Source organism: Amblyraja radiata, chromosome 31, assembly GCF_010909765.2.
Source record: "Amblyraja radiata isolate CabotCenter1 chromosome 31, sAmbRad1.1.pri, whole genome shotgun sequence".
NCBI lineage: Eukaryota > Metazoa > Chordata > Chondrichthyes > Rajiformes > Rajidae > Amblyraja > Amblyraja radiata.
Genome location: NC_045986.1, coordinates 23310955 through 23330858, shown reverse-complemented (window position 1 = coordinate 23330858; position 19904 = coordinate 23310955). Strand labels below are relative to the sequence as shown.

Genomic DNA, 19904 nt, shown 5'->3' with positions numbered 1-19904 from the left:
AAATAGTTTCAATCATTTGATAAAACTGTTCATCCACACAACTGGAGTGATGACAGAAGGAAGGACCCCCCCCCCCTCCCCTCAGTGAATTACAGTTTTGTGTGGTGCAACACTTTGGGAGACTGATGACATATTCGGTTGGCGAAGTTAAACATCAGTCAGTGCCGCATTGTAATAGGAATCTTAACCTGCACACTTGGAAGTTTATGTTCTGCAGTACCCACTGTTGAAGACGCATCAACACCTTATGAAGGGTGGGTGTTGCAGTAATTTGACTGTTTTCACTCTCTCTCTCTTTTCCTTCAATCATTGGTGCTTGTGCAAAGGCAGGGGAGTAAGAGTAAGGGGAGATACCTGAGGCTTTTCACTCCTATTGGCAGACTGACACATATTGTATCGATTCAATAGTAATGAAGCTCATTATTGAGATAATGAAACATATTTTAAATTTTTAAAAGTCACTGTTAGCTGACACCAGTCATTAGCGAGCTGGATGCAAAAGAGTTACACAGAGTGATCTAGAAGTAGCACTGATTAGAAGTTAATTCAACACACCCAATTCTCTTTGAGCGTCACAATATTTTATTTTTTCTCTTGAAAGACATCTTGAAAGATACCATCCAGTAGCAGAGTGGATCCACTACTTCAAATCCACTCCCACAGGCCCTCATACCCGACTCTATTGGTGCCCAAAAATCTATCAGGTTTCCCTTCAACATTGTCGATAACTGAGCATTCACAGATCTCCGCGGTATATAACTTAATAAATTGACAACCCTTCAGGAAATTTCTCGTGAAATCAGTCCTGACACCATTCGCAAGGTTCTGGACTCTGTCTTTTACTTTAGACTTTAGAATACAATATGAGCCAACCGAGTCCGTGCCGACCAGCGATCACCCCGTACACTAGCACTATCCTACACACTTGGGATAATTTACCATTTTACCGAAGACAATTAACCTACAAACACGAAGAAACCCATGCAGACACAGGGAGAACATACAAACTCCATACAGACCGCACCCATAGTCAGGATCAAACCTAGGTCTCTGGCGCTGTAAGACAATAACTCTACCGATGTGCCGTCCAAGTCCTGAGGAATCAGCCTCTTTACATCTAAGACCTGGACAACCTGAGTTGCCTTGAGTGTAGTATCTGGCCACTGCAACAAGACATTTGTCATAAGGTAGGGTTCAGCTGTTGAAGTTGTCTTAACCAGGTAGCTTTCAGCCAGCACCTCCTCACAATGCAGGCCATTTACTTCAGCACCCTACAAGGACCACTCTCCTACTACCCTCCCTTAATTCTGTAGCAACCCTCCCTCCTAACTGGCACTGCGGTTTGTCCCTTTCAGAGCTGGCTGCACCAATCACATCTATTGAGTAACATGCTAAGAATTGCAAGAACTAACCTAAAACAATGTTATTTGCAGTGCAGCGTTGCTGGGGTGAAATGGATTTAAATTTCTGATAGTGCAATTCTTTTGCATTCCCCCATCTCCACTCCACTTGAACTGAATGCTTAAACAACTTCTTTTTTGCCCATACACCACTCTCACAAATGCATATCTTGCACTTTATGAGACTTACAATTACAGAGACAGAGTGCCAACCAACCTTGTTTTAATAACAAAATTAATATTCTGGAGCAATTTCTAGCCCATGTGGGGAGTCCATTCTCCTTCAGCATGAAATAGGATATCCTTCCTGAAGGCCACTTGTCATCTAGCAAGGGCTTTAAACCTCTTCAACCTCTCAATCTACTATTCCCACTGTTTCAAGCAAATCTCCATAATTTTGGATCCCAGATACCAGGGATAGTACCCTGACAGGGTGCATGGTGTGGCAACTGCTCTGCTCTTGACCATCTGAACCTGCAGAGAGTGGTGAATACAGCCCAGAAGTATCGTCGAGGATGCCTGTCTCCCTGGCCATACTCTTTTCTATCTTCTACCTTCTGAGAGATGATGCAGGAGCTTGAAAGCTCGGACGCAGTCTTAAGAATAGGGGTGAAGGGCCTTGTTCCATGCTGTATGACTCGATGACTCTATGACACAATAATTAGATCAGTATAAACCCAGGAGATGGGCGTTCACTGAACTTACTGATGTGTTCTCCCAGGACTAACTACCAACTAAAGGTGCCCTGAAAGGTGTCCTAGCGGGAGTGTCATACTTCTAAACACGTTCAGCGAACAATGCGCAAGTGCCCTTGGACATCTAGCAATGACATTTCAGAGATCTGTGTGATGGAACAACCAGTTTATTCATTGACAACATTCACTGATGGAATGAGGAGTGAAATACAGAAGGCACGTAGTTCCATGCTCCGACAAAAAAATACTTGCTTTGGCCATGGTAGGGAGAAATGAAAAGCAAGCAGGGAACAGAGAACTGGTCAGAGAACAAAAAAATGACATACGCAGCAAGGTTGAATTACATTTTACAGAACATTCTATATAAAATCCAGGGACACCTTGTGAAAGAATCCGAACCACAGTTTAATTGCTGGGTGGTGTAAAACATTGTTAAGAATGTTCTGCAGCACTAAGTACATTGTCAGTACTTTCAAGGGCAGTGAGTGCGTCAGTGAATGGAAGGATCGACAGCCACCAGCGTTTTCACTTCCCAGAAGCAGCTTCACATAGACATAGACTCTTGTTTTGGTCAGCCTGTGCTGACTACTCTATATTTCAAAGATCGTTAGCTTGTCTTCCCAATACATTATAGATGTCTAAGAGTCTTCCACTAATTCTTCTATTAAATAAAAATTTCATGAAAGTGTTTCTGTAGCAAAATAAATCCTGCATTTCTGTCGGGTCTTATCAGAGCCAACCATCTTAATGTGCCTTCCATAGGAATTATTTCTGGCATGCCAGCTTAAGGTGGTGCCTTCAATATCAATGATTACCACAGAATGTTTTTTGCTATGGCACAGGCACACACAGCTTAACAACAGGCAGTAACAAACACACCCCAGACCATGACTCCAACTGGACCCTAACTTGTTTGTGAAGGAATTTATTCCCAGACTACTGTTAAACGACTCCGCAACACACAGGAGAATTGTTAATTTGTTCTCAAAATGAGACTGAAATTGTGCAATGTCCTGCCTGCATAGAATTCACAGCAGTAATGTGAAGGATTAGCATCGCATTACAATACATGGCATTGCATTTGGGATTTATTTTTAAAATATTTTTCCCACTTGCCTTACCTACAACTTTGTTCAGTTAGTACGTTTTAGCTGCCCTGCTGAGACTGACATACCTTACTAGAGAATCTCTGATCACCCCAACCTTAGCCCGATTTGATTAAACAAAAACTACAGCTGCACCTCCAATGGAAAAATACAGCTTCAGAAATGAAAATGATATAGGTGACCTTTATTTTATTTTTTTAACCAAGCAACTGACACAAGTAATATTATAATATATGAATGTACCATTTTATTTGGCTGCAGGTCTCTCATAGTTCCTTTTGGAAACATTTTTTAAACTGACTTGTCAGATCTGTGCATCGCTCAGTTAATTCAACCAAAGTGAATTTATGCGTAACGCTGTCAGAATTACAGTCACTGCGGGTGATATTACAATTAGCAGGCTGGGGTCAGACGCCTATTAACTTACATGAAAAAAGTCTGAAACGGGTGGTGTAATTAAATTCCCTCCAGCGTTCTTGATGGATTATATCTGTGCATTTCCTTACATTTAGTTTGCCAAATCAAATGGAAATAAAGAGAGATTAAATTCAACTAAATGGTCGTCCACAGTACAATTCATTTGAGCATCAGGACTATTTAGATTTCTCAAAACAACAATGGTTACTGGATTATTTCCAAATTACGAGACATCAGAAGAGTTTTCCACCAAGCAACCAACAGAAAAAAGAAATTTCCGCTGCCAACATTATTTAAAAAGCATCTGCATTTCACATAGATATGTTGCTGCCTTACAGCGCCAGAAACCTGGGTTCAATCCTGACTGTGCAGTCTTCTCCCAGTGATTGCGTGGGTTTACTTCGAGTGCTCTGGTTTCCGCCCCCACTCCAAAGACGTGTAGGTTTGTAGAGTGATTTGGCTTCCAGAAAATTGTCATTAGTGTGTAGGATAGAACTACTGAAAAGGTGATTGCTGGTCGGTGCGGATTCTGTGTGCCGAATGGCCTGTTTCCACGCTGTATCTGTAAACTAAACTAAACATACATACAGTAGATACAAAGCCATGGTCTGTTCCTGGCAGAGGAGTCTCCCTTGTACAGGTGGCTTTAATTTGGTTGTTAAAGTTTTGGCCAAGTACAGTGACCTGAAAACTCACCAAACCAGCATCACCATACTTTCAAATAGTGACTATCTCCTTCACTTAAAGTGGAGGTTCCAGGGAGGGTTTTCAAGCGGTTTAAATATAGAGCCAGACAGGCATGATCATGTTTGACAGTTTCCAAATTCTCTTCATGCTGGATGTACTACTTAAACTGTTGTAACAGGGCTTCCCATTTGAAGCCTCTTAATCCAAGCCAGCAATTATGATCTTGACTCAGGCATGAGATAATAAATTCTCCCATGCAAATATGGGTGAGTTTTCAATCCCACTGTAAATGCAGATGAGCACATTTTCATTACTATTTGTGGTGACCATGGACCTAAATCCACTCCTTGAGAGTCACTGTCACATCACCAAGTTTAACGAGCCGGATAATGTGCTGGGATCCTATACCAGAACATTCTCCATGTTGATATGTCCTAAAACTTTCAATACTAAAATGGAGAAAATTAAGTCAGCCATAGTTCAAATTCAGAAAGTTAAATGTACATCATAATTTAAATACCATGTTTTTTATTTTCATGATTAGGAAATATAAAAAGCATAAATTTGTGTATTGGCAGTGGAAATACTTTGGTCAAATTAAATCTCTGAATGTCCATTCCCCAAAAAGTCTACATTAATGGCATTATAACAAATCTATATTTCTATTGTACAAATACCAGCAGAAAATGCATACATTCCATCTAGGGCTGACAGCCCCTGACTTATTGCATGCACACTTTTCCATCTATCAGCTGGGTGTATACGTACAATCATACAGGATTAATATTTTAATCTGTTTGTGCATGATAACTTGTACATGCATTAAGAACTTAAGCAATGGTGGCATTTGCTCAGTGTTCTAGTTGAAATTATTTATCTGAGTAGAGGCGTATTATGTTTGGAGATAGTTTGAGTTATTAGTTGTTTCCTACACAAAGGTATTGACAATACGTCGAGTACATTGTGGAGAATGATGAGAAGATACGTTACGTTAATGTAAATGATAACAAAACTACCACAGTCTACCTGACACTACAGCAGCAGCTTAATTCTTGGATGGGATAGGCAGGTTAATGAACAAACAAAATCATATTGTATTAAAACACAATTGGGAGAGAGGGTGTTGTATGTCATAGTCTTCATCCATCTACGTTGTCTAGGGCTCAAGATGGACACAAAGTGCTGGAGTAACTCAGCAGATCAGGCAGCAACTAGACAAAAAGGATGGTTGACGTTTTGTGTCTGAACCCTTGTTCAGACTGAAAGCAGAGGGGAGGGAACTGGAGATAGGAAAAGGCCAGAACAAATCAGAGCCAGCAACAGATGACCAAGTCTTGGGCTCATCTGTAAATAAACATACTAATATGTATAAGCAAGTGTAATGCTTTGTCCAAGTAGCCTAGTTATGAAATTCAATAAATAAAACAAAATATACCATTACACAATTTCTTCCAAGTGTCTGCAAATATGTCTCATCTGCCCTTAGAGGAAGCTCCTGTTGGGACTAATGTGAGATTAAGCAATTGGTTGTAACAGCACTGTGTTTGGCAGCAGAAACCTATCAAAGATTGACCAGCATGGACAAAACTTGGGATTAAAGGGATCTCGAAAGACAAATTACAGTCAACCAAATACCAAGAACAAAACAGACCGAGACTCCCTCAACTATATATTTGATTCTGAAGAACAGTTTGCCAACATTATGTCATGCTGGGAAATAGAATTCAACATTGTGCTCGAATCACTGCTCATGAACTTTGGCTGTCAACGTTATCTGAAAGCCAGGCCATTTTAAAAACAACAAAATGTCTTGGCAATCAGCGGAGCCCCAATGGGAAATGGTCAGTAGAGGCTTTGTTTTCAATTGATGGGGAGAAGTAGGGATTTCTGACCCAAACACCATTTTCTGTTGCATTGTGTTGCTTCCACCTATCCCACCTCTTTTTACTAATTTCTAACAAAGGCATTAAAAAGTACAAATTTCTTCTTTTGGTTGGAATGAAAATTATTTTTTTCCCTGAGATTTCAGACTCTGCTGCAGACTCTGCCCGGCTCGGCCTGCGGACTCGGGAGCTGCCGACTCCGGCTGCGGGAGGCGGCTGATCAGGAGGTCCGGGCCGCTGAGGAGGATGTTCACCGTCGGGGTTCGGCGCCGGCGTTCCACCAGCCCGGCGTGATGGCCTGAACATCGGGCCACCCGGGGCGGCGACTGCGGGTGCTAGGAAGGCCTCGACCACGAGTGAACATCTGGGAAGAACGGAGGGGAGGCTGGCTGGACTATGGTGCCTTCCTCGCCTTGGTGCCACTGTGTTATGTTGTGTCGTGGACTTTCAGTGTTTGTGCTTTTTTTAAAATTCTATTTTATTTTTAATATGTTTTATTATTTATTATTATTTATTTATTTTTATGATACTGCCTGTAAGGGAAATTCATTTTGTTGTCTCTAACTGAGACAATGACAATAAATTTGAATACAATACAATATTATTGCTCCAAGTGGGTGGAACAGAGGAAGTGCTTATGTTCTCTGAAAGAGGATACCACACCCCTTGCAGCTGGGCCAAGAACCAGTAAAACCCGTCACACACACTACGAGGGATTTCAGTGCACTATAGCACAGGACTCCCAGCTTCCTCTCACAGAACTTGGTTACTGGTTCAATATTTAAAAAAAGATTAATTAAACATTCAGATGATAGCATACTATCTATGCATGCTCCAGTTCTTCTGCCAGATCATCATTTTTGTCCATCTTCTCCCACGTTAAAACTGGCAAGGCTTTGAACATTACAGGCAGATTCATGTGTCTGGTACTGCAGCAAGTCAAACTGACAAGCTGGGGAGGAGGTGCTAAGTCTTAGGTGGTGACAGAGCGTAGTAATGCAATCATTGCTTTCAGCCATGTAGAGAGAAGCACATTATGAAAAAAAATGATTGTTCGACTCAACTTCAGTACACCGTAAGGAAATTCTTTACAGGTTTAAGAACAATTTTAAATCATCGGTTTACACAGACCCTTATTGATCTCCCAGGAATTCAAGCAAACAGAGTAAATGTGCTTGATAGCTCAGCAGTTCAATGTCTTGCATTTCTTAGCTTAGATCACCTGCTTTATCTGTCAAATCTTAACTGGGTCATTTTTACTTTTATTAGAGATTATTATATCAACTCCTAAATTCCTCTGTACAATCTGAATGGTTAAACCACCCAACCTTGCAGTAACTGGTACGGGCTTCCAAGATGTCCTCATGGGAAAGGAAACTATTCTGTCAGCTTAATTTAACAAATCTGTTAGCGCTGTTCCGTAAAGGGTAAAAAGAAAACTGCACATCTGTTTCATTCTGAAATGTGCTCTAGACAAGTCATGCTAGCTTGTCCATATTTTCAATGAATATTTGCTCAATGACTCATCTATATGCACTGAAACATTAAAAAAAGTTTCCATCAAAAACTCCAGTCATTAATATTTTAAAACAACCTGGTTTTAATTATAGCAGTGGGATGTATGTTACCCTACTTCTGGTTTCCAAGTCAGAGAAACAGAATAATCAACAGAAAATGCCTGTTTTTTACCGATCATTTTCAGCTAAAGAAGAAAACAACTTGTTCAATTGTTGTGCTGATACAAGGAACTGCAGGTGCTGGTTTACACAAAAGGACACAACGTGCTGGAGTAACTCAGCAGGTCAGATAGGATCCCTGGACAACATGGATAGGGGATGTTTTAGGTCTCGTCTGAAGAACGGTCCCAACCCGAAATGTAACCGACCCAGGTTCTCCAGAGATGCTGATTCACCCGCCGAGTTATCCAGCACTTTGTGTCCTTAAATTCAATCGTTAGATTAAATCCCTTACTGACCTGTAATTAACACAGTAATTAACATTCAGCTCTTGTTGTCTCCCAATCTTCAAAGTGGATGAGAAAATTAACCTGAATGTCTCTCATGCAGATCTCAGAGTAACCCTCTGGCAGAGGCCTGAGAGAACATCCGAACCAAACATTCACAATTGGATTTTATTGCAAGGTGGAGAAATATCCTCACCTCTCATGTTCAAACAATTGTGAGAAAGACTGTCAAAGTATACAGCGGGATATAGAGTGGAGAAATGGCAGAGTTTAATCCGAGCAAGTGTGAGGTGCTGCACTTCGGGAAATTAAATGCAAAGGGAAAAGAGCATGACCCTTAACATCATTGATAAGGGATCTTGGGGTCCAAGTCGATATCTCTCTGAAAGTGGCAACACCTAGGTAGAGTGGTAAAGAAGGCATATTGTATGCTTGTTTTCATAGGTCTGGCCATTGAGTACAAGAGTCAGGAAGTCACGATGCAGCTTGACACAACTTTGGTTAAGCCGCATTTGGAGTGTTGCATGTAGTTCTGGTCGCCCCATTACAGGAAGGCTATGGGGGGGGGGTTTATGAAAGGGTGCAGAAAAGGTTTACCAGAAGGTTACCTGGATTAAGGGGTGATACCGGGGATGGTGGTTGAGGCAGATAAGATATGGAGGAATATGGATATGTGCAGGGTAGATAAGAGATGGTCTTGGCATCATGTTTGGCACAATCATTGTGGGCCGAAGGGCCTGTTCTCGTGCTGTACTGTTCTTTGGAGTGTGGGAGGATACCAGAGCACCCGGAGAAAACCCAAGCAGTCACTGGGAGAATGCACAAACTCCAATCCTGACTACGGATGCAGCCAGTCAGGATCAAACCCGGGTCACTGGCGCTGTGAGGCAGTACAGTCTACTGCTGCACCACTGTGCTGCCAAAGTGATCCACTTGTTCACTTGTGGAAAAATGGCATGCTGTACCTCATTTCATTGAGAATGCATGCTAAGTAGCGCATGTAAGCTTGACGTTAGACACCATTGTTGTTTGCTCTGACTGGAAATGCATGCAACAGGAAGGACCTCCAATGGCACGATTTAAAGAGACCATCCACTACTCCCAGCTGGTTTGCTGGTTGATTGTTTGTTGGCCTTTGCTATAATTCTGTGTCTGCTGCTTTACGTAGCTGTTTGAAACCGCAATCCTATGGGAGGGTGCTCCAGGTGCCGCAGGATCTTTTGCTGACTGCAAGGTCTTTGTTCAAGCCAACAGCTCCCAAACTCGCTTCCTCAGCAGTCTCTCCTTGGAAGACGGCACAAAGGGTGAGCAAAGGTTGGGCACACAGAACAGAAGCAGCTGATGCATGAGGCAGGAGGAAAAAGGAGGGGAGAAATACTTTAAGCAGGAGGTCAGATCAACTCTGGGAGTCAGGGAGCCATTTGTCTTCTTGAACCTGAGTAAGGAATGCGAGGCATCAGCAATTGAGTAACATAGTCCTTACCAACATTTCCAGTGGCAGCAGCCACAGGTGAGGAGGTCCATCTTGTCAGTTGGCCTCATTTGGTCAGTGCCTGCCCAAATGTACCAAAGAATGTGGCTTAGAGGCACCTGCTTTAGACCATCGCATCATTGTATGGGTCACAGCAATCTAGGCTGGCTCAACTCCGAGCAATGGTGCAAATACTGAAGTATGACAAACAAATGACCTCCCCTCCACAAAGCCACTTCCAATACCCACTGACTGCAGCTCAGTGAACCAAGCACTCAGCTAGTTCACAGTAATGATCTTGCACCAGAAATTCCTCCCATACTTTGGATGGAATAGCAAATCCCTATGTAAACTGCTAAGCTTTTCTTGATAGGAGTGTCCTGCATTGTTACCCAGAGCACTTGAAATATTCAATATTAAATTTAAGGCAGCACGGTGGCAGAGTTGCTGCCATTGGACCCGGGTTCAATCCTGACTAAGGATGCTGTCTGTATGGAGTTTGTATGTTCTCCCTGTGACCGAGTGGGTTTTCTATGGGTGCTCCGGTTTCTATCCCACACTCCAAAGACGTCCAGGTTTGCAGCTTAATTGGCTTTGGTAAAGATTGTAAATTGTTCCTAGGGTTTAGGATAGTGCTAGTGTTGGGGGATCGCTGGTCGGCACAGACTCGGTGGGCCGAAGGGCTTGTTTCTGCGCTGTGCCTCTAAACTAAAGATAAAAATTGCTGAAAAAATATTAAAACTTCCTTCATTATGAAATGATGCTTAAGCAATGAAAAGGTTTTTAAACAATATATTGATCGTATGCATGTACTTTCAATGAAATCAATATTCAGCATTCTTCCTAATACCCCAGTGTCTATCTGGATGACTGATATCTAATGATGGAGAGCAGGGGGTAAAGATGGCCTCAGAATTGTCCTAAGTTAGTTGATCGAGGGCAAATGCAATGGTGAGATTACAGTAACAGCTTCATGGCTAGGACCCAAGGAGGTGAGATGTTGCAAGGGTTCCTACTTCTGATCAGCTTTTCGAAGCCAGGTTGGAGAGATGGGAGTGTAGAAAACAGGTGTGAATCTGGCTCTGTACCCCGTAATTAAGCAGGTTGCAAAGATTTACTGTGAGCCGTCAGATGTGGTTTACAGCCTATTGACAGGGTATTGGAAGTGAATAAGTACCAAGTTTTAAGCCAAGGAAGAAAGATAACTAAAAAGGGAACAGGTTACCAGTCTATAAGTTAATGTGAATTTTCACAGAGCAATTCTGGGGTACAGATTTATATGACTGCTTCAAAATTTCGCATTGCACAATATTTCAACTCTGCCAAAAAACTGTGATTTTCTAGTAAATTTTCCTTATGTTGGTCAAGTGATTGAGTGAGATCTGATAACCAAATATTATTATTCATCTATTCTCCAAATAATTACAAATTAGTCCCCAAAAAGCAATGAGCGCAAGACACTGAAGTTAGTGATTAGCCTGGAAACATAAAACACCTGATTTATCTCTTCCGCTCTTGGTTATTCTTGCCAGAATAATTGTATCTTTACTGCTTGCAAAGAAATCTCTGAATGCAAAATTCAGCAAACCTCAATCTCATTTGCACGATTCAAGTCTTTATCTCGTTCTACATTTTGAATCTTGCCAACAAGCAGCTTGCAAAGATTTACATGAACTCAGTATCATTTTTTCTTCACACTAATCAAATAGCTGAGTCTGACAAAGGTCATAGTGCCAAAGATCTACGTTTAGACTTCTAGTTTAGTTGATTTAGATGAACACATATACTCCCTTTCACAGATAACATTGTTTCTGCTATTTTTAAAGGAAATTATAGAAGACATGTTTTAAAAGTTTATTTCAACTTGAAGCAGCCCAAAATTTTAAAAGCATGTTCAGTAGATTAACCTCCTTACATCACTGCAACTATATCATTTTTATCACTGTCGAATATACCCAAAGTGCAGGCAAATGGGACGAGACCAGTATGCTAAAGTGGTCAGCATGAACAAAGTGAGCTGAAGGAACTTCACTAGAGAGTGTGCTAGATGCTGCTCATGAATTTGCTGCCAGGATCTCGGTGTGTATGATGCATTAAGCTAGAAGTGCCGGCAACAAATGCAACCTTGGACTGCAATCAATGCAGGTACTTGCAGGAGCTGCCCTGCGTTGCAAATGCGTGGCTTGCTTCGGCTTGGCCAAGGAAGCCCAAGGCAGCAGTGAATGGCAGTGGGAGACAGTGATCATGTGCTGATGCCGCAATAGAACCCTCAATGGTCCACTCCATGTCCCACAGCAATCCCCACTGCCCTGAAAGATGACACGAGGATACAGTCATTGGCCCAACGAAGAAACTCTAATCCATTTGTGTATGTTCTGACACCATACAGTGGAAGCCTGTCTCACCACTCACCTCATAGTGATTGGAACTTTTCTGACAACATGCGTGTCTAGGCTGCTATTTTTCATCCATCAAAATGGATCATTCTTCCGAAGGAGTACCTCAAGTAGACAAGGCTCCATGTTAGACCCAAGAATCCTACATTTTCCTGAAAATGACTCTATGATACTAAAAGGAAAGACTCCCCTCCCCATTTTTTGTTTTGCTTGGTTGCAATTTCTGACCTCTGTAAAAAACATACCTCAGAAACTTCTCTCACAGAATACCAGATGAACCAAAATAGATTTAGCAGCATGCTGAAGACAAGAGGTAATGCAAATGTAAAAGTAGGTTAATACCTTCCTGAAGGCAATCTGCTGGAAGCTTGCAGTAAATAAGGAGACACAAATTTCAGAGCAAGTAAACCTTAAGTATAATTTGGGTGTAGAACAGATTTGGATCATGCAATAAGTGCAATAATATCTTGGTAGTTTTTACATAATTTTGGTTTAGTTTTAAATAAACACAAAAGGCACAGATGATGGGCCTTCGCTGGTGACTCACTGGTGGATTCCCTCAGGTTGTTCTGAGGGTTACAGTGGTTCCTTCAATTAACTAGGTGATCTAGAGGGGAAACTGACCTAGTCTCATCTTGGCTGTCAACTAGGCAACAGAGAGAAGGAAATGGGAGAGTATAAAAAAATATTTGTAGATATGAAACTGCAATTTGTACATGTTGAGAGGATATCACATATTCAGCAACACGCCGTGGCACACCGATAGAGTTGTTGCCTTACGGCTCCAGAAACCCAGGTTTGACCCTGACTACAGGTGCTGTCTATACGGAGTTTGTATGTTCTCCCTGCGACTGCGTGGGTTTCCTCTGGGTGCTCTGGTTTCCTTCCAGATTCCAAAGACATGCAGATTTGTAGGTTAATTGTCTTCGGTAAAATTGTAAGTTGTCCCTAGTGTTCGGAAGGGGTGATCGCAGGTCTGCGCAGATTCGGTGGGCCGAAGGGCCTATTTCCGCACTGTATCTTTAAAGTCTAAACACAATAAACTTGTATCTCAGTTGCATATGTATTCTTGTCACATCACATTTCTCATGTTTAGATGCTGAATTGCTCCTGGATTGTTGTCCAATCATTCAGCGGGGAGGCTTATCCGAGACTATCAACTAAGCTATCCAATAACAGAGGTGGTGATGCTGGCGAGCAATATCAACAAACATGTGGATGCTGTCACACTAGTTAACACACATCACTGAAGGGCCGCATGCAGATGAAGGAGAGAATGGATGGAGTCCAGAGGGGCAGCCTTGGGAAACTCTGGAGGTGAAAGGAAGCAAAGCCAGAACCAGGGTTGCCATGACTATAAATGGGTAGGAAACAAGGGGGAAGGTGTCCTATTTGTTATTAATCTTTTGGGATTTAGCATGGAAACCGGCCATTCGGCCCACCAAATCCACGCAGACCACACTAGTTCTATGTTATCGCACTTTTGCATCCAGTCGCTAAACACTCCGGGTAATTTGCAGCAGCCATTCAACTTACAAACACATACGTCTTTGAGGTTTGGGAGGAAACCGGAGCACCCCTAAGAAAACCTACGTGTCACAGGAAGAACGTGCAATCTCCACACAAACAGCCCAAGGTCAGGATCGAACCTGGGTCTCTAGCCCTGTGAGGCAGCAGCTCTTCCAGCTGCGGTGTGGCATTGTGCTGCCCTGAATTTGACTTAAAGGGTAGGATGATCAAGCAGGCTGTCGAGGATGGTGCTTAAAGAAATCAGGTAACATAAGCCTTAAATAGTCCATGTGGATCCTGACATAGATCTTAACAAAAATAAGACCGCCGAATGAGACTGAAAAGCCTTCTCTCATTATTAATATTAAGTGTATATTCTTTTGAAATACTACTCAAGATAAGAATGTGGGAATTATGAGAGCTATTCATAAAGAATGCTCCTTCGTGGAGAATAAGAACATTAAAATAAAACAAACATAAAGTCACACTTTTGTGATTCCACATTGTTCCATCTATTTCAGTTGCCCTTTCACGACTATTAATTAGTGATTAATAATTAAGCAAACTTTGATATTTAAAGGACCTGATAACATTTGTGATGCCAGAGATCTCTGAAAACCCCATAACTTTTTCTGGTTGATCAGATAAAATGCAATTTCATTTAATTACAGATCCTGATAAATTAAAACATTTGCATACATTTTATTTGAAAGGAAAGTTGGGGAGAGAGAGAGAGAGAGAGAGAGAGAGAGCGTGCGAGAGAGAGAGAGAGAGAGAGAGAGAGAGCGTGCGAGAGAGAGAGAGAGAGAGAGAGAGAGAGAGAGAGAGAGAGAGAGAGAGAGAGAGCGAGAGAGAGAGTGCGAGAGAGAGAGAGTGCGAGAGAGAGAGAGTGCGAGAGAGAGAGTGCGAGAGAGAGTGCGAGAGAGAGAGAGTGCGAGAGAGAGAGAGTGCGAGAGAGAGCGAGTGCGAGAGAGCGAGTGCGAGAGAGCGAGTGCGAGAGAGAGAGTGCGAGTGCGAGTGCGAGTGCGAGTGCGAGAGTGCGAGTGCGAGAGAGAGTGCGAGAGAGAGTGTGCGAGAGAGCGAGTGCGAGAGAGAGAGTGCGAGAGAGAGAGAGCGAGTGCGGGAGAGTGCGAGTGCGAGAGAGAGTGCGAGAGAGAGTGTGCGAGAGAGCGAGAGTGCGAGTGCGAGAGAGTGCGAGTGCGAGAGAGTGCGAGTGCGAGAGAGTGTGCGAGAGAGCGAGAGTGCGAGTGCGAGAGAGAGAGTGCGAGTGCGAGAGAGAGTGTGCGAGAGAGCGAGAGTGCGAGAGAGCGAGAGAGAGAGAGAGAGAGAGAGAGAGCGAGAGTGCGAGAGAGAGAGAGAGAGAGAGCGAGTGCGAGAGAGAGAGAGATCTTTAAAGTTTTTTCTTTTGGAGCAAGACAGTTTATACAAAAATTTAACCTCTGCATCATCCAGTTGCAAGGACAGGCACAAGGTTCTGTACATGTGTCGTATAAATATCCTTTATAGGAAATCAGTCTCCTCTCTGCAGCATTTTCACAATGACTGTATGTCTTCAGTGCAGCAAATATACTCGCCAACCATAAGATCTTTAGTCACAAAATATGAACTTTGCCATCCAACCATAAAATGCAGACTGTTTATTGAGACTGTCTGGTCAGTTAGTCCAAAACCAGACAGTGCATTTCATTGAACAAAACCGCAATTACAAGCGTGGACTGACCCCTTGCTCACCTCTCAGCAGACAAATGCTTTGTGCAAATACTGGGGTACAAATTTCTCATTGTTTGTTTGTGGGCACAAAGGTGGCAATGAACTGGGAGGCTCAAAGTCCCTGAGCTGATTTCACTGTCAACTTGGCCTGCAAGTTGGAGCCTGTCCCAACTGCACAAAAACAAGCGTTTGACGGCACTGGGCCTGTACTCGTTGGAGTTTATAAGGATGAGGGGTCCACATTGAAACTTACCGGAAAGTGAAAGACCTAGGTAGACACAAAATGCTGGAGTAACTCAGCGGGACAGGCAGCATCTCTGGAGAGAAGGAATGGGAGACATTTTGGGTCGAGACCCCTCTTCAGACTGATGGCAGGGGAGTGGGCGGGACAGAGATAGAATGTAGTTAGAGACAGTAAGAGGGTGGGAGAACTGGGAAGGGGGAGGGGATGGAGAGAGAGGGCTAGTTGAAGTTAGAGAAGTCAATGTTCATACTGCTGGGGTTTAAGCTACCCAAGCAAAATATGACGTGCTGTTTGTCCCTCCAATTTGCGCTGGGCCTCACTCTGACAATGAAGGAGGCCCAGGACAGAAAGGTCAGATTGGGAATGGGAGGGGGAGTTAAAGTGCTGAGCAACCGGGAGATCAGGTAGGTTAAGGCGGACTGAGCGGAGGTGTTCAGCAAAACGATCGCCGAGCCTGCGCTTGGTCTCGCTGATGTACAGCAGTTGACACCTAGAACAGCGGATACAGTAGATGAGGTTGGAGGAGGTGCAAGTGAACCTCTGCCTTACCTGAAAAGACTGTTGGGGTCCTTGGATGGATTCGAGGGGGGCGGTAAAGGGTCAGATGTTGCATCTCCTGCGGTTGCAGGGGAAAGTACCTGAGGAGGGGGTGGTTTGGGTGGGAAGGGGTGAGTTGCAGAGGGAACGGTCTCTGCGGAAAGTAGAGAGGGGTGGAGATGGGAAGATGTGGCCAGTAGTGGGATCCTGTTGGAGGTGGCAAAAATGTTGGTGGATTATATGCTGTATGCGACGGCTGATGGGGTGGAAGGTGAGGACAAGGGGGACTCTGTCCTTGTTACGAATGGGGGGAGGGGGAGCAAGAGCGGAGCTGCAGGATATCGAGGAGACCCTAGTGAGAGCCTCATCTCTAATGGAAGAGGGGAACCCCCGTTTCCAAAAGAATGAGAACATCTCCGATGACCTGGAATGGAAAACCTCATCCTGGGCGCAGATGCAGCAAAGACGGAGTGAAATACCTGGATAGAGTGGACATGGAGAGGATATTTCCACTTATGGGCAAGTCCAGGATCAGAGGCCATAGCTTCAGAATCAAAGGACATAACTTTGGAAAGGAGATGAGGAGGGATTTCTTTAGTCGGAGGGTGCTGAATCTGTGGAATTCATTGCCACAGACGGCTGTGGAGGCCAAGTCAATGGATATTGTAGCGGTGGAGATTGACAGATTCTTGATTAGTAAGGGTGTCAGGGGTTATGGGGATAAGGCAAGAGGATGGGGTTGGGAGGGAAAGATAGATCAGCCATGATTGAATAGTGGACTGGACTTGATGGACCGAATGGCCTATTTCAGCACCAATAACTTATGAACTTATGAAACAGCTTGCCGAGAAATTAATCTCAGGTCATCAGGAGGATCTGTGCATCTAGTACTCTTGCATACTTTCCCGAGGTATGCCTGTTCTTCTTGGCTCAATGCTATGAATTTATTGCTTTCTTCAATTAAAAAAAAAAACTTGGGGACTATTTCAGAATCCAGAGCAGAGCTTGCCTGACTCCTGGCCATCTCTGCAATGCTGTGCATTGGCGAGATAGCTTCAAGGAAGTGTGCTATTTCTCACTGGTCATTGTGATCTGCAGGATCTGAATGGTGGCGGAGCACCCGATGCAAACATGGTGTCTTTCAGCAGATCCTTTGGGTGTAGGGGACTCATCACTAAAAATGGCTCTCATTGAAGCTGGATCTGATGTGTCAAAGGCTGGCACAACAGGGCCCAATTTGCACCACACTGCAAGGAAAGACCTTTGTGAACGTTTCCTGGGCGAGGTCAGTTTTACTTCCGGCATTGTACATGAGAGAGAGTCTGCTGCCCAAACACCTCAGACAACTAGCGTAGACCCTGATGTGGTGATGATGCAAATGCACACTCTCAGACACCAATTACAACCTCAATAATGTAGATATGAATTGTCCCCCAAAATTTATTTAAAGTGATCGATGGTTGTCCACTAGAGACCGAAGTGGAGCCGGTGACATTCACAATGTTGGATGAAGTAGTGTGGAATACAGCTCATTCACAACATAGGTTGGGCATCGACCAATTGGCCGGATGGCTTTCCACAGAGTCGTAAATTCCAAGTAAAACAGTTTTAGCTAAGATCTTCCAAAGTGCATGCAAAACACTGCAGAGAAGATATCAGGAACACAGGCCCATGTTCAAATGCCAGCTTGTGTTGAACTGTTTTCCAAAGCTGCATCAGAAGAAACAGAACTGAAAACATTGTTGAATAACTCATTCACCTCTGCTGACTTCATGCTCATGAAACAATTTCTGTTGTGTGAACCAGAAAAATCATCAGATCAGATTGGTTGAATTGAGGTGCAAAATAAGAGGCAACATCTCCACTGGACCCACTAAGGACTATTAGAGGGAAACTGAAATGCAAATTATAAGGGACAGTGATAGAAGAGGATTTCATTAACTTGAAAATAAGGAATTAAAAAGTTCTAGGTAATGGGTAATTATTTAAAATATATTTGAAAGATGTTTTAATCAGAAGATAGAAAGATCAATGACACATCTGATTCAGGGACAATTTCTTCCCAGCAGTTATCAGGCAACTGAACCATCCTCTCACCTGCTCGAGTGCAGTCCTGACCACCCATCTACCTCATTGGAGACGTTTGAACCATCTTTAATCAGACTTTATCTTGCACTAAACTATATACCCTTTATCCTGTACCTGTACACTGTGGACAGCTTGATTGTAATCGTGCAAAGTCTTTTCATTGACTGGATAGCATGTGACATAAAAGCTTTCCACTGTACCTTGGTAAACGTGACAATAATAACCTAAACTATCACCCTACCCCCAAAGCCTTTCACCATCTCTGAAGTGCTCGACAGGCATGTGATGGAATACGTGCCATTTTCCTGCACGACTGCAACTTTAACACATCACCCAGGACAGCCCATCCACTGCCTTGAACATTCACTCTATCACTCACGCACCACCTCTTCTCATCCCAAGCCTGTTTACAGGAGTCATTAATGGAGGGTCATTGTAGGTTCCAATCAATGCCTAATGTAGTTGGATGCGTACTCTGTGTCCTGCCTCCAAAATTCTTGCAAAGGGAATGAATACAGCACATTTAGTGCAGCACTTTAGGCAAATTTCCAGATACATATTCTCATTAATAAAATGCATTAGATTTTGAAATTTGGATCAGCTAGATGTCAAAGACTGGTGGGATAATGCATGAAAAAAAGCTTAAAATGAAAGCTTCTGTCCAATAGAAGTCTACAAGAATATATATATGTTCACGGTGAAACTAAAAAGTTAAAGTAAGTGCATGACAAAATATTGGTAAATCAAATTAAGGGAAATAATTATAATTTACAAAGTAACGGGCATGCAAACAAAGGAGCGGGCAGGGAGCAATAGCTCTCCCTGCTCTAAGATTGTAAAGTCTGCCTTCAGTAAACCTCGTCACTGCCAGCTGGGAGGTGAGCACTTGTTTATTTTTTACTTAAACATTTCAATGTTTTTAGTGAATCGGTTTAGCATGTTGAATGCTATTTGAAAATATCAATATTTTTTTAATAGTATCTATTATTTATTATATTAAAAAGCCACCACTGGTCCTGATCGCTCACCAACATGTTCAGTAACCCTGTCACAGCTTCGGAGACCGGTGAGCCTGGTTCAAGGCAATGAGGGGCAGTGGATGTCAAATTCCGCATGTGGCCTGCTTGCACCATGGCAACCCTGCCGCTGCCAGGCTGGGCCTTGATGCCAAAAGCCAGGTTGCCCATACTTAGTAGATGGTGGAGCGTGTTTGAACAGTGTGGCCCAGGGCAGAGGTTTCAGGGTATCAGAAGATTCCCCCAACACCATCCATATTCCTCCACCACCAACTAAGTTGTCACAAGAGGAAACGTTAAAAGCTTCAGCATCTTTTGAGAAAAACACGTGGAAATAATGGGTGCCCTGACCAACAGATGACAGGAAGATTGATTTTGTTGTTAAAAGCAGCATAGAAAAGATAGAAAAGCATGTCAACCCATACCACATTTAGAGCCTGGATATGCTCTCAACGGACTAGAGCCACGAGACTACAGAGCAATCGTTCAATGGCACCTTATTGTCACATGTACCTAGGTACAGTGACATTAATTTTTTGCTTACAGTTCAGTAAAAAGCATGTGTATGCGTAGTCTGAGCAGCCTTTCTGATGACATAGGCTTGAAGGGACAAACAGCCTCTTTGTGTGCTGTAAATTTCTATATTACCAGAAAACAGAACAAAGTTTTCTGCTGCTCCACCAAAAATTTTAAATTGCTTTTTTAAACTCCATCTGCAGAGATAGAGGTAGCTGCAAAATGCATTTGAATTTGGTCATTCCCTGAAGGAGACTACATCAAAT

The 19904-nt window shown here is 43.1% G+C and overlaps 1 protein-coding gene and 1 long non-coding RNA gene across 2 annotated transcripts in view; both read right to left on the bottom strand.

The window, feature by feature from the left end:
- Positions 1-19904, bottom strand: part of ski (SKI proto-oncogene) — a 151315-nt gene that overhangs the window by 48388 nt on the left and 83023 nt on the right. The gene's annotated exons all lie outside the window — the stretch shown is intronic.
- LOC116990443 lies at positions 1041-13267 on the bottom strand. Its single transcript, XR_004416549.1, has 3 exons — positions 13257-13267; positions 11747-11752; positions 1041-1407 (listed from the first exon to the last, which is right to left on the bottom strand). It is a non-coding gene; the product is annotated as an uncharacterized LOC116990443 (long non-coding RNA).